At 44.1% G+C, this 15,270-nt stretch overlaps 1 non-coding gene across 1 annotated transcript; it reads left to right on the top strand.

Moving 5' to 3' along the window:
* Nucleotides 1-14,943: 14,943 nt before the first annotated feature.
* On the top strand, nt 14,944-15,050 carry LOC117126386. The gene has a single exon (XR_004448954.1). It is a non-coding gene; the product is annotated as a small nucleolar RNA R71 (small nucleolar RNA).
* Nucleotides 15,051-15,270: the final 220 nt, after the last annotated feature.

The following is a 15,270-nucleotide window of genomic DNA, read 5'->3' as shown; positions in this document are numbered from 1 at the left end:
CCCGCTGATAGGACCACCCACCACATACCAAGCTTGTGGCATTGGTTGTCAAGCACTCACGCATTGGGACAGATTCTTAGAGACATAGGCTGCTTTGGTTCTTTGGTATTTCTTCTCCATAGTTTTGTAGGACATTTCACGAGCTTGAAGTTGGAAGTTGACGGACAGGGGAGCTGCTATACTCTTGTTAATCAGGCTTTTGCTATTGCTGTGAGAAAGGTCCTAGAAGGCTATATATCTGGTTTGGATACATTATGTGCATCTGTACAACTGAGGCGTTCATCTAACATGGTGGACGGCTCTGACCGTGGTCCCTCTTCGCTAGGCTGCCTTACCAACGTAGTTCACCCAAATATAAAATTCTTGGAAGTTTTTCTACATACTAGAGAGTTACGAACACAGATTGAAGCTCTTGCCAACATATGTGACTTGTATGATGTATCCCTATCTTATTGTGGCTCCCCTTGGGAATGCCTGGTTACTGAAGCAACCACACGGTTTCATGGATTCTACAAAGGAAGTGACCTGCTTACTTACTTATATTCACAACTTAAGGTTAGGCTAAGTTATATTACTTTTTAGTGTTCGTCTAATTATATTTTTTTCATGAAAATGTGCACTTCTAGTAAGTCCTGGATTTAAATGCTTTAAAGAAACTTGGAAGAATATTAATGCATGGCATTTAAATAATTATTTGCACCTTGTGATGTAGACCAATTTATTTGGTGATTACAGGTCCAACTTATGCTTACAAACTATCCTTACTACACAAAGAACTTGTAAATTTTGATTTCTTTCTGATGACTTTTCCCGACAATTTCTGTTGTAGGTTGCTGATCCTGCTCATAGTGCTATGCTTAAGTTTTTTTTCCTGAAAACATGTGAGCCATATTGCGAGTTTATAAGATCTTGGATTTATAAGGCCGAACTTAACGATCCTCATAAAGAGTTCATTGTGGAATGTGTCACTGAATCGACATCTTTTTCTTGGAATACGGCTGGCATCTCCCCGTTGAAGAGGGCCAGGGTAATGTAAACCCAAAGCCCACAACACAAGCTTTGGAGACAAAGGCCCAGTCATCTTCATCACTCTTCAACGGTAACAAAAGCACAGATCATGTGACGCCTAAAGGTAGTCTTCGTACAGGACATACAGCTAAGGAAATACAGCTATCAAACCGTTTTGAAACCTTAGGATTGTGTGCTGTCACATTCTGAGCTGTGCTCTCCTTTGTCTCTACATGAGTACATGCTTTCCCTATATAATGTACTCCATTGTAATCGATGAACCTAAGTTGAAAACCCTAATAAGAAAGTTATCTTCTTCACAAAGAAACCCCATTTCTCACCAAGCTTTCATGGTATCAGAGCCATGGATGGTGATCCTTATACCTCTCCTTTGACAATCACTCAGTGTGTCACTCTGAAACTCAATGACTCAAACTATCTTTCCTGGAAATTTCAGTTCGAGCAATTTCTCAACAGTCAGTCTCTTCTCGGTCATGTGAACGGTAGCACTCCTCGCCCACCTCCGATTCTCACCACCTTGAATGGCGAACAAACTACAGAGACCGCAAATCCTGAGTACGCTCAATGGGTCCGTACTGATCAACGTATCATGGCTTGGTTGGTCGGATCCTTGTCTGAAACCGTCATCAGTAGTGTTTACGGTCTCCGTTCTTCTCAAGAGCTGTGGTACTACCTCGCACAGAAATACAACCGCGTTTCTCCAACAAGAAAGCTCGACCTCCAGAGTTGAATCCAGACAACAAAGAAGGGTTCTCGGACTCTCTCGGTTTATCTCGCTGAAATCAAGTCGCTTTGCGACCAGCTGGACTCGTTAGGTGTGCCGTTGTCTGAGCAAGAGAAGATCTATGGCGTTCTGCGTGGACTTGGGAGAGAGTACGAGTCTATCTCTACTGTCATTGAGAGCTCAATGGATGCTTTCCCGGGTCCTAACTACGATGATGTTGTCTTTAAGCTTATCAGCTTTCACGACAAGTTAGCTACCTACGAAGCTCCAACAGACGTCTCTATCAACCAAGCTTTCTACACTAACAGAGGGGGATACTCTTCTCGCGGTAGAGGTCATGGTGGTTCTCGTGGCAGAGGGAACTACTCCACCCAAGGTCGTGGCTTTCATCAACAGATCAGTCAGTCTTCTGGACGGGGTTCCTCTTCTGCGCTTGATAACCGTCCAACCTGTCAGATCTGTAACAAGTTTGGCCATCCAGCCTACAAGTGTTACAAACGCTTCGATCACTCTTACCAAGCAGAGGAGTACCACACCGCTTTGGCTGCTATGCGTGCCCAAGATACCCGCTACGACTCTGGTCAGGAATGGTACGCTGACTCTGGAGCAACTGCTCACATCACCAATAACGTCTCTCAGCTTCAGTCCTCACAGGCATATACTGGAGATGACACTGTGTTGGTTGGTAACGGTGAGTGTGTGCCTATAACACACGTTGGTACTGCGATGTTGCCTAGTCTTCAAGGTAATCTTCCCCTTAAAGATGTTCTTATCTGTCCTGCAATGACTAAATCACTTCTGTTTGTCTCAAAACTTACGGCTGATTATCCCTGTTCAATTGAGTTCGATGCTGATAGTGTTATTGTGAAGGACAAACAGACAAGGCAGATACTAACCAAAGGATTTAGACAGAAAGATCTGTACGTCTTGGAGAACCTGAAGTTCACGGCCTTCTATTCTCACAGACAGCAGGCTGCAAGCGGTAATGTGTGGCACATGAGGCTAGGCACCCTTACCATGAAGTTCTCCAGCGTCTTGCATCAAATAAAGCCATCATCATCAATAATCTCAGTCGTCAGCTCTGTGAGGCGTGTCAACTGGGCAAGTCTAGTCGTTTACCGTTTTCTAGTTCTGAGTTTGTAGCTTCCCGTCCCTTAGAGAGAGTGCATTGTGACCTCTGGGGGCCTTCTCCAGTTGTGTCTACACAAGGGTTTCGGTTTTATGCAGATTTTGTAGATCATTTCTCAAGATATACTTGGATGTACCCTTTGAGAATGAAATCAGACTTCTTTACTGCATTCTTGAGCTTCCAGAACCTAGTAGAAAGACAACTAGACAGCAAAATACAAGTGTTTCAAAGTGATGGTGGTGGAGAGTTTATTAGCAAACAACTGCTCAATCATTTTGCGTCTTGCGGGATCAAACAACATCTTTCTTGTCCCCATACCCCACAACAAAACGGTCTCGCTGAGAGGAAGCACCGTTATGTTACTGAGCTGGGACTATCACTTATGTTTCAAAGTAAGGTTCCTCACCAGCTATGGGTCGAAGCTTTTCTCACTGCTACATATCTCGGCAATTTGATGCCATCTTCAGTGTTACCTGAAAAGAAAAGCCCCTATGAAATGCTTGTTGGCAAACCTCCGGTTTATTCCTCTCTGCGTGTGTTTGGAACAAGCTGCTATCCGTTCCTCAGGCCTTATGGCAAGAATAAGTTTGATCCGAAAAGTCTACACTGTGTCTTTCTTGGTTACAGTGAGAAGCATAAGGGATACAGATGCTTACATCCACCGTCTGCTAGAGTCTATATCAGTCGGCATGTTCTGTTTGAAGAAAACAAGTTTCCATATGAAAAGGAGTTTCAGTCGTTCCTTTCATCACTGGACACTCCTCTTCTCTCAAGTTGGCGTTCTGAACATGTTACAGCTAAGGAACAGGTGGTTGATCAACCGGTTGCTGAAGAGTTTATCCCTCCCCCAAGGAAGACTCAAGCCCCACCTCCTGTTTCCCCTGCATCTGCAGCATCTATCTTTTCTGATGATGATTTCCCTCCTCTGCCTTCGCCTCTTGTGTCTCCAGTTCAACAACAAGTTGTGCAACCTGCACCAGTTCATCAAATGATCACTCGAGCCAAAGATGGGATCAGGAAACCTCACCCAAAGTATGCGTTGGTCACTGTAAAATCTCTCTACCCTGAACCGAAGACTCTCGCTGCAGCTCTGAAGGACCCAAACTGGACCAATGCAATGCAGCATGAGAAAAATAATATGGACATCACTCATACGTGGGATCTAGTCCCACCTGATCCCACCATTCAACCAATCAGCAGTGGATGGGTACATAAGTCGAAGCTAAACGCAGATGGAACCTTAAACAAGCGCAAATCAAGACTAGTAGCTCGAGGAAACGAGCAATCTGAGGGTATTGACTTTGTTGAGACCTACAGCCCGGTGGTACGTACAGCAACAATACGCTCAGTGCTACACATTGCGATAGTTAAGGGTTGGAAAATCAAACAACTGGTTGTAGAAAATGCCTTTCTCCACGGGGATCTCAAGGAGACTGTGTATATGAAGCAGCCTCCGGGGCTAGAAGATAAAGAAAAGCCTCATCACCTTTGCAAGCTACGCAAAGCTATCTACGGACTTCGCCAGTCTCCACGTGCTTGGCTTGATAAGTTCAGTACCTTCTTACTGGAGTTTGGGTTTAAATGCACTCATGGCGATCCTTCTCTGTTCGTGTATCTCCATGGAGACGATGTTATCTACCTCCTTCTCTACGTGGATGATATGCTACTGACAGGAAACAATGAGAAGTTGATTGAGAAGCTAATGGTAACGCTGAATACTACTTTCCGAATGAAAGACATGGGCTCAGTGCATTACTTCCTTGGCATACAAGTCCAAGCACACACTGATGGCTTGTTCCTTTGTCAAGAAAGATATACACTTGATCTCCTAGAGGCTGCAGGAATGTCAGATTGTGCTCCAATGCCAACTCCGTTACCAATACAGTTAGACAAGGTACCTGGCAACGACAAGCTGTTCTCTGAGCCGACATATTTTCAAAGTTTAGCGGGTAAGCTCCAGTATCTAACTCTGACAAGGCCAGATATTCAGTTTGCAGTAAACTACGTGTGCCAGAAGATGCACTCTCCAACAGTTGCTGATTTCTCCAACCTAAAGAGAATACTGCGTTACCTCAAAGGGACATGCCGCCTTGGTCTGAATATCAACGCACAAACTGGCTTCCTTCTGTATGGCTTCAGTGACAGTGACTGGGCTGGTTGCAAAGACACTCGCCGGTTCACAGGTGGTCTCTGTACGTTCCTCGGCTCCAACATAATCTCGTGGTCTGCAAAGAGGCACCCAACTGTGTCAAGATCGTCAACAGAAGCAGAGTACCGCACTCTGTCCCTCACAGCGACCGAAATCAAGTGGATAGCGTCTTTACTTGGTGAGATGGGGATCTCTCTTCCTGATACACCTGAGTTGTTTTGTGATAACCTCTCTGCTGTCTACTTGACTGCTAATCCAGCTCTTCACAACAGAAGCAAGCATTTTGACACAGACTTTCACTATGTACGCGAGAGGGTTGCTCTGGGTGCTCTCGTCGTCAGTCAGGTCCCTGCGGTTCTTCAACTGGCTGATATCTTCACTAAGTCGCTTCCGCAACAACCTTTCTTTGCCTTGCGCGACAAACTTGGGATCAGTAAGCCTCCTGCTCCAAGTTTGAGGGGGTGTGTAAACCCAAAGCCCACAACACAAGCTTCGGAGACAAAGGCCCAGTCATCTTCATCACTCTTCAACGGTAACAAAAGCACAGATCATGTGACGCCTAAAGGTAGTCTTCGTACGGGACATACAGCTAAGGAAATACAGCTATCAAACTGTTTTGAAACCTTAGGATTGTGTGCTGTCACATGCTGATCTGTGCTCTCCTTTGTCTCTACATGAGTACATGCTTTCCCTATATAATATACTCCATTGTAATCGATGAACCTAAGTTGAAAACCCTAATAAGAAAGTTATCTTCTTCACAAAGAAACCCTATTTCTCACCAAGCTTTCAGGTAATACTTTGTTCTCTTTTTCTGCATCGTTGATTTTAGTATCATTTATCCACTGATAGCAGATTGATTCAATTTCTGCACTCTAGGAGCAAGAAGGAGGGCTTGTTCCATGTTTCTTGGATGGCTTCTTGGAACCTATACTAAGGGCTGGTCAACAGCTACAAGTAATTACAAAACTTCTTGAATTGTGCGATCTTTCTGCATCTGGACTCAGAAATTATGCAGATCTTCTTCCCTGTTGGACGCATTATTCTTCCTCTAGTCTAGTGTACCCATCTCCAATAACTTTCAGAAAATTGCATATAGAAGTGATGATACAGAAAAGAGATGATTACTACAGAAGAATGCAAGAAAAACTTTGTGACCTTTCAAGAAAGTTTGAACTGTTCCTTGGGCAGGTATTGTACTTCTTTTGATTTTTGTTTACCAATCATTATCTTGATATTATTTTCGAAGCTATGGTCTTTTTGGTTTATGTTTCTGATGACGCTCTCTCATTGCTATTCTAGTTCTGGAAATCATGAGTATTGTATATTCCAAACAAGATCAAATATTTACTCTACATTATAAATCTATCAGATTATTTCAAAAACACACCATTGTAGAAGCGTCTCATTAGTGTTAGTGTTAGGCCTCATCCTAGCTGTCAGTTTTGCATGCGAAGCTATCATTTCTGCAAGAATTTTTTCAGGTTTATCTTCTATTGACATTTGAAATTTAGGTTCCTGGAGCAACATCTTTGCCAATTTCCTTTGGTGACGGCGAAAGACTTGAGAAAAGTTCCGGTAATTACACACTGGATGAGAGTTTACTAGTTCCTTCAACAGTTGCAATGGACTTGGCCAGGTGATTTTCCTGATGACACATATCATTTACTCCCAGCCTCCCGAACGTGAATTGATGAAATTTTCTTGGGATTTTAGGGACCAGAGTGGTTCAGAGTCTGATGACCAGAAAACAGAAGATAGATGGTTTTCAGAGATAGATACGTCATGCTCATCTGAATGTTCGTCGACTAGGGACTTTTCTGAATCATCTGATGTTGGTGACTCGTTGAGCGAAGTATCTATGAGGCAATGCGACTGCATGAGCTTAGGTATTGTAATCATATTTCGTCTGGCGCATGAAGTTACCAAATTCTTTTTTTTTTCTTTTTCTTTTATTGTTGCGAGAGCCTTGAGTTTTTAAATTATTCAAATCATGAAACAGGTGATGATGGTGAAGCAGAAGTTTGAGAAAGAGATGAAGGATCTGTATATGTGTCACCGGAGATCACCAAAACATGGGAGGTTTGGGCTCTCTTGTCATGTCCCTGATCCTGGATAGGAACGTCCGGACGGACTGTGGTGCGAGGAAACGCACCAGTCAGGTCATATGACCTAAGGACAAGTATATCATGGCCTGAAGGTAAGGTTAAGAGCATCAGGAAGCTAAGGCATAGCTAATCCAAGAAGGAGACAAGCTCAAAGGAGCTGGACAAGCGAGCTGGTAGCTGGACAAGATCCAGGTGAAGCTCGATGAAGTGAGTGATCAGAATGGATCATGGGAAAACTAAGTCTAGGTCTGGAAATTGACCAAGGGACTTAGAAGGATTGAAGAAGATAAAGGAAGCAAGCTGGACACAGTGTATAACAGCTGGGCGATGCAGTAAACAAGCTCGACCAGCTAGGTGAAGTGTAGTGCAGCTTGGTGTAGCTCACTGAAGTGTAGGTCAGCTCCCTGAGCTGGATGGTCTAGCTCACTCAGCTGGATCAGCTGGGGATCAGCTCAACTCAGCTGGACTGAGTGTTCAGGTGTTGGGCAGTTGGGGCGGGTCTGGACAGTGGCCGCGACATGTGGGTGACCCGTCTGTACCGATGGGTTAGTGGGCTCTTGGGATTGAGCCAGGGGCATGGGCAGTCCGTATGGGATAGTTTTGGACATGTCCAGGAGTGGTTTGGCAGTTCCAGGGCGTGTGGTAACTGCCATAGGCGAAAGGGTGCAATCTGTACCATTGATTAAATCAATGGCCAGAAATAATACCGAAGGGATGCAATGGTTAAGAAGTAACCACCCCTTCTCCTATATAAGGAAGGCAAGTCCGTGCCTTTTCAGGCACGCCAGGGCTTCCTCCTACACCCTGAAACACAAAGAAACACAGAGAAAAGACAGAGAGTTGGTCGGATTTCCAATCCAAGACCCATGGTGGTGTGAAGGCCATAAAGAGGCAGTTTTGGGAGAGATCAAGGTGGAAAGTTATGAACGACTTTCTGGTGGCTTTTGATCCGTGATGTTATCACCCAATGCATCCTCCAGGGCCTGAGAACACACGCAAATGGTGAGGAGAGAAGGTAGATGACCGGAATTCATTCCTAAAGGCCAAGACAGCCTTAAGGGCAGATGTGTGTAGAAAGGCAGTTTCATGGAAGTGCAAGGGGAGTTATGAACGACCCTGTGGTAGGTTTCCACCACTGATGAACACGTCCTAGGCTTCCTCTGCATCTTGGGAACACACGAAAACACCCAGGAGAGAAGGGAGAAGGCCGGACTTCACTCACAATGGCATGAATAGCCTTGAAGGTGGATGCAGTGTAGAAACTGGTTTCATGGAAGTTCCATGGAAGGAGTGATGGTCACGAACCATGGTTAGATCTTATCAATACTGGAAGTATGTGAAAAGGTGTTGTAGGCACGGGTCGGAGGGTCGGACGGACGGACGGACGGACGGACGGATGGCCGTTCCGCGGTTCAGTCTTGCCTCGGACGGATGGTACTGGCCGGCTCGTCTCTTGCTTGTGATCGAACCTGAAACAGATAGGAACTTTTAGTGAGTTTTCAACAGGATGTAGAACAGAAACAAGTTATGATTCTTTTGGTTTTGTTTATGGAATTGGTTGAATGAAATCTAAAACAAAAGATAGAGAAGAGAGGAGATTGGCGGATGGGATCTGCTGCTGGACGTATGTCTCTCTCAGCAAGATGCCTAGGGCGGTTAAGAAGATAGATATGGATCCGGCTCTTGTTGGACGTGTGTCTCTCTCAAGATTCGGACAAGGAATGGAATGGATCGAAGGACGCCACAAAGAACAATGGATCGGCTCTTTGATATGTCACACGGCTGCTCTCAATGTTTCACACAACTGAAAGACTTAGGGTTTCTTTGCTAAAGCAAAAACGATTTCATAAAAGACTTAGCCGAAAAGTTGGCAACTACAAGGGTTTAAATAGATGTTCCTTACTGGACTTAAAGATAAAAAAGGGCCTAGACAAATGGCCAAGGTCTTAACCGAAATAAAAATAAAGAAAACAATAGACCGGTCGCGGTTTGAGATGTCCGGATCAGAACTCATAGTATGCTTGCTTGTTGCCTCATTAAAACCTTTCGGGAAAACCCAGTGGGACAAAACCTCGATAAGGAAAAAGAGTACAACACATACTACTCCTTCTGATGGTTGGCTATATCTCTGAACCGGAAGCAAGTTGGTTGGATGGATTGAGTATGAAGGTGGAAATGGTCAGGCCGGCTTCATTCTGGCCGATGGAGGAGAACTGGCTCGAATGGACAGGGTCTGGAACCTCTAGTGGTTCACTGGTGTCTTCAAGCTTCAAGTCAGACAACTCCTGGATCAATAGTTGCTTGAACCCGGTTTGTTCCTGTGCAAGCAGCTCCTGGACAGCTTTGGCAAATCCAGCTCTTATAACTCTTGAACCGGACCTTGTGGTAGGGCCTTTGCGGATAATGGGAACCTCAGTCGTGGGTACTACAACATCCCCTCCCTCTTGAACAGGTTCTGTCCTCAGAACATCTCCGTCATCTGCAATATAAGGAGACAAGTCAGACACATTGAACATTCGGGAAACTTGGAACTCACCTGGCAGTTCTAGCCGGTAGGCATTGTCATTGATCCGATCGAGCACTCGGAATGGTCCGTCCCCTCGTGGGGATAATTTGCTCTTCCTCTCTTCCGGAAACCGTTCTGGCCTCATGTGGAGCCACACCCAATCGCCTGGCTGGAAGATAACTTCTGTGCGCCCCTTGTTGAGCTTAATCCGGTTCCTTTCAGCCTTCTTCTCCAAAGTCTCCTTGACTTGCCGGTGCATGTTCTTCACAAACTCAGCCTTTTTGTCACCACTCTGGCTGACTTGCATGGCTGGTGGCAATGCGGCTAGGTCCATGGGCGTCTCTGGTCTAAAGCCATACACGATCTCAAAAGGGGAGAGGTTAGTAATAGAGTGCCTTGCATGGTTATAGGCAAACTCAATGAAAGGCAAACAACTCAACCAGTTTTTAAGATTCTTACCCACCGTAGCCCTCAATAACTGAGAGAGTGTACGGTTTACTGATGTTAGGAGTTTTCAAGGCTCCTAAGACAAATGTTGTAGTATAAAAGATTGTCGAACCAGTTCTGAGGGATATCAAAGCACTGAGAATGCAAGTACTCACTTAATCTAAGTGCAACCAATGATTTAGATGGGTTTTAAACTACTACTAAACTAGAAAGCAATAACAGAATGATACTTTCTTGACTAAGGGAAAAGAGAACTCATGGGCATAGGGATTAGACCTTGGGTGATCAAGTATCGAACTAAGGATGGCAAATGATCAATCAAACTATCAACCTTAAGCCTAGACACAATTCTAAGCAAGCTCTATGTCTAGATGAATGCTCATTTGCTAACATATCTCAAACATCAAATGTCTTTGGTTGAATAATATGAAAGCAATCATTACTAACAAGTCTATTAGCTATCTTAGCATCTTTAACAACAAATGTCTTTGGCAAAGTATACTAAAAGCCTAGGAGAGTTGTCTCGGGCATTTCATCGAACACCTTTCGGGTGAGAAATGCCTAAGGATCAACAACTGAGTGGCCAACTCAGAAGATGCATTATGATTACTCTACTAGCAAGGAAATATGAATGATCTACACTAAAACATCCTAGCTCTAACCTAATCACCCTTAATCTCCCTAACCCATGAATTCAAAAGGTGATTACTCACTAATCTCCATGATTCCTCTTAAACCCATATTGGATTTCAGATTAATCATGTAAAGAAATAGATAAGAAATCAACAAGAACACAAGAACATAACAATCAAAATCCAAAAGATGAACTTCTCCAGAGAGTTCTTGTGTCTTTCTCAATAGATCCAAAGATAATCTGCCTGGTGGCTACAAAAGATGTTTAAAACATAGGTTTTCCAAGTGCAAAACGTCCAAAATAAATTGCAAAAAGGTCCCTGAGAAATCATGATTTTCGGCAGCAAAATAACGCGGAGCGACTTGCAGGTGTCGCTCCGGGAAGTCGCTCCAGGGCCGATTTTTGGTGTCTCCGGGCGAGAGGTCGCGAGCGACTTTGGTGTGTCGCTCCAACGCGTCGCTCTGGATCGGGAGCGACCTTGGTAGGTCGCTCTGAGAGGTCGCTCCAGGCTTCGCTTCGTGTCGTCTCGCCATAGAGACGCGAGTGACCTCGGGGTGTCGCTTTGGGAGGTCGCTCCGAGAGGGGTGTGAGATGCGAGCGACCTCGGGGCGTCGCTCTGGGCAAGTCGCTCTGGGGGGTTCTTTGGAGCGAGCTCATGACGTCGCTGCGGAACCTCGCTCCCATGCTCTGCTCGTCCAATGATCACCTATTTCACGTCCTTTAAGCTCCAAATGCATCCAAATGTCCCCAAGAACTCCATGTGGCACTCCAACACCTAATAAGGACAATGAATGCAAAATGCAACCTAGACATGGCTAAATCCTAATCTACATGATGAAAATGCTCATGGATGAATGGATAAAACAATGCAAATATGCAAGATATCAACTCCCCCAAACTTGTTCTTTTACTTGTCCACAAGTGAACTTTCTAGAACTCTAGGGAGAGAGGTTGAAGGTGGGAGCACATAGCCAAAAGAAACACAACTAGCACCCTCTCTTATTACACTCTAGCTTCTCTAGGCCTATCTTAACTCTTTTTGTTCTTACACTCATCATCAAGCATCCACACATTCAAATCAACCAACTCTCACATTCATTAAGCACAAAACATCAGGTGAATTCTTGCAAATGGTCAGTTGGTCCAAGTCATTTGGTTGGATAAGGAAATGCTTTTATTCAAGTGATTCAAGAGATTCAAAACATATGATCTTTAAGGTGGTTTACTCTCGAAACAAGTAGCCTTGACATTGCACATAATATATCTAAGAAAGGGATCAACTCATGCATACAATGCTCAATCTCCATTGTTCTACCCTTTTCCCAAACGTACAATTACACAATTATTCTCAAATGTCAAACCCAACTCACATCTCTCACCAAAAGATCCTAAGAACATCAACTCTTTCTCTTTGAAATCTACAAGGGATTTTTCACAACCTCAAAACATTTCTTAGCTCTTAACAACTTTGCTAGCCCCCTTTTTCTTTTCTTTTTCTTTTTTTTTTTTCTTTTCTCTTTTTTTTTCGTTTTTCTTTTGCCTTTATTTTTTTTTTTTTTTTAGGCTGGGGGCCAAGACTTTTCAAAACTTGAGCTAGATGCTCCTCTACTTATCCCAACAAAACAATTCACTTAAGCACAAAGAGTCTAATCTTTTTCTTTTTCATTTATCCCAAATCATAATCACAACACTCACCCCCCACCTATAGCTAGACAATAGAGTGCCCAATCTAGCAAGAATGAAGATCAAGCATTGTCGTTCCCGATACTCTCAACATTATGCACATGTAAGACTTTCCGAAAAAGGCCTCACTCATCAAACAATGAAAGCTTAAAAGGAGGAAAAGGTTTTGGGAGTGGTCTACCACTAGAGTTTGTCAAAAAAGATCGGCATAAAAGATGTGACAACTCAAGTGTGTATAGCCATGACTCAGTACACAAGGGACCATGAGCAAGAAACATTAAGTTCGTTCAGTTCAAATAAGATTGTAGTTGGCTTCAAAGACTGAGTTTCATCAATCAACAAGTTTCAGGAAGAGTTTTCAAGGCTCGAAACATACAAGTCTTTTTGAGAGGTGCAAAAGCTACTCAGGTGCAACGTAGTGTTCTTTACAAGGCATTTAAAATCATTGCTCCCAATGCAAGTGAATGCAACCTATATGCTCTAGACTCTCCTAGAAATGCAAATGATGCAAACTAAATGATTGTTTTTTTTTTTTTTTTTAATATGCAAATAGGTATGCAATGCATGACTCAATGAAACAACATCAAAGCAAACATGATCAAATACTTGGTACCTCCCCCAAACTTGAGTTACACAGTCTCTGTGTTGTCAAGTAGAGAGAGATACCGAAAAGAAGACTAATATGCAAAAAATGAGATGGTATATACAAGGGAGTGTGGTGGTTTACCTTCTATAGGGAATGAGTAGAGGGAGATGCTCCCTCCTCGTCGTCCTCAGGTGGTAACTCTTCAAGATGCTCATCAGCAGGAGTGGCCATCTCTTCAATGTAGAAGGCTTGCCCGAACACAGTTGGTTTCCTCATTTTCTCCTTAATGTCAAAGTGGAGGATGTTCTCTTTACCCAAATGGAGATCAATCGTGCCTTCCTTCACATTAACAATAGCTCCTGCTGTAGCTAAGAATGGCCTTCCTAGAATCAATGGGTCTTGAGCCTCCTCACCCATCTCAAGCACCACAAAATCTGTAGGTATCTCATACCTTCCAATCTTCACAGGGAGGTCCTCTAAGATGCCCACAGGGTACTTCACTGAACGATCAGCTAACACCAAAGAGAGTCTACACTTCTTGTACTGAGTGAATCCAAGCTTCTTTGCAACAGACAAAGGCATCAAGCTGACACTAGCTCCCAAATCGCAGAGACTTTTCTCAAATACCATAGGTCCAAGAGCACAAGGTAGTGTGAAGCTTCCTGGATCCTCTAATTTCTCTGGAACATCAAGCCTCTGGATGATGGCATTGCACTCATGGGTAAGAGTCATCATGCCGTCCATCTCCTTCTTCTTTGCAGCTACAACATCTTTCAGGAAATTGTTGTATTGAGGAATCAACATGAAAGCATCGATGATGGGCATTGCAACCTGAGCTTCACTCATTTGCTTCTCAAACAGAGCCTTGTACTTCTCTAGCAGCTGCTTCTTGAATCTACCAGGGAATGGAAGTTTGGGTTCATAGGGAGGAGGAACAAAAGAACTTTCACTTGCTGGAGTTACAACTTCACCATCTTTTACTGTCTTCTTCTCTTCCCCAACCTTTCCTTTACCTTTGGCTTCCACTATCTTCTCCAAGATCTCGTCATTGATCTTCTCATCAACAATCACCACTTCATCATCTATGTTGATGGCAACCCCCTCACCTAGTTTCTCAGCATCCTTGGTGAGGGTTCTAGGAGGCAACTGTTTACCACTCCTAAGGGTGATAGCTTTGGCCTCCTTGGGGTTTTGGTCAGACTTTCCAGGTAGAGATCCTTGCTGGCGATTCTGGTGAGTGTTCATGGAAGCAAACTGATTCTCTAAATTCCTGACTGTAGAAGCAAGGTGTGAGAATTTGTTGTTGAGCTCATTGTAGCTCCCATCAATCTTGGTATGAAGGTTCTTCAACTCATAACCAACATGCTTCTCACTTCTAGTCTGAGACTCCAAGATTTGTTTCAGTAAGGTATCAGTGCTGCTCTCTTGAGGAGCAGAGGAACCAGACGAGGGATTTTGCTGAGGCTGATAGCTGCCTTGCTGATTGTTCCGAGGCTGATAACCACTCTGCTGGTTGTTGGAATAGGACTTCTGTTGGTAGTTGTTGTACTGAAAGTTGGGTTCTTTCTTGTACCAGCTACCATTGTTGTTGATGAAACACAGCTCTTCCTGACCTTCCAAACCCTCAACTTCATGGACAACAGCTGGTGTCTCTTGGCTTGGGTTGCCAACAAAGTGCAGCTGCTCTTGGGTAGCTTTATCAGCAAGGAGGATGTCTATCTTATCCTGTAGAGCTTTCAACTCCTTCCTCGTTTGCTTATCCTCAGTTCTACTGCTTCTGTCGTGGTCTCCACTGTAGACTGCATCACTCTTAACCATGTTGTCAACCAGCTCCTCTGCATCCTCCTCAGTTCGCCCCAAGAAGAACCCATTACTAGCTGTATCCAGTCTGGCTCTGTACTTAGGTAGAGCACCACGGTAGAATGTGCTCAGCAAACTCTCCTTAGAGAAACCATGGTGTGGGCATTGAGCTTGATAGCCCTTGAATCTCTCCCAGGCTTCACTGAAACCTTCCAAGCCCTTCTGTTGAAAGCTGGAGATCTCGTTTCTCAGCTTAGCAGTTCTTGAAGTAGAGAAGAACTTCTCCAAGAATGCTTTCTTGCAGTCATCCCAAGTGGTAATGGAGTCGCTGGGTAGAGACTTCTCCCACTGACGTGCCTTATCCCCCAAAGAGAAAGGGAATAGCTTGAGCTTTAAAGCATCTTCGGACACACCATTGGTTTTTGACAACCCACAGTAGCTGTCGAACCTGTCCAAGTGATCAAATGGATCCTCG

Source organism: Brassica rapa, chromosome A06 (assembly GCF_000309985.2).
Source record: "Brassica rapa cultivar Chiifu-401-42 chromosome A06, CAAS_Brap_v3.01, whole genome shotgun sequence".
Taxonomy (NCBI): domain Eukaryota; kingdom Viridiplantae; phylum Streptophyta; class Magnoliopsida; order Brassicales; family Brassicaceae; genus Brassica; species Brassica rapa.
This window is presented reverse-complemented; position numbering and strand designations above follow the sequence as displayed.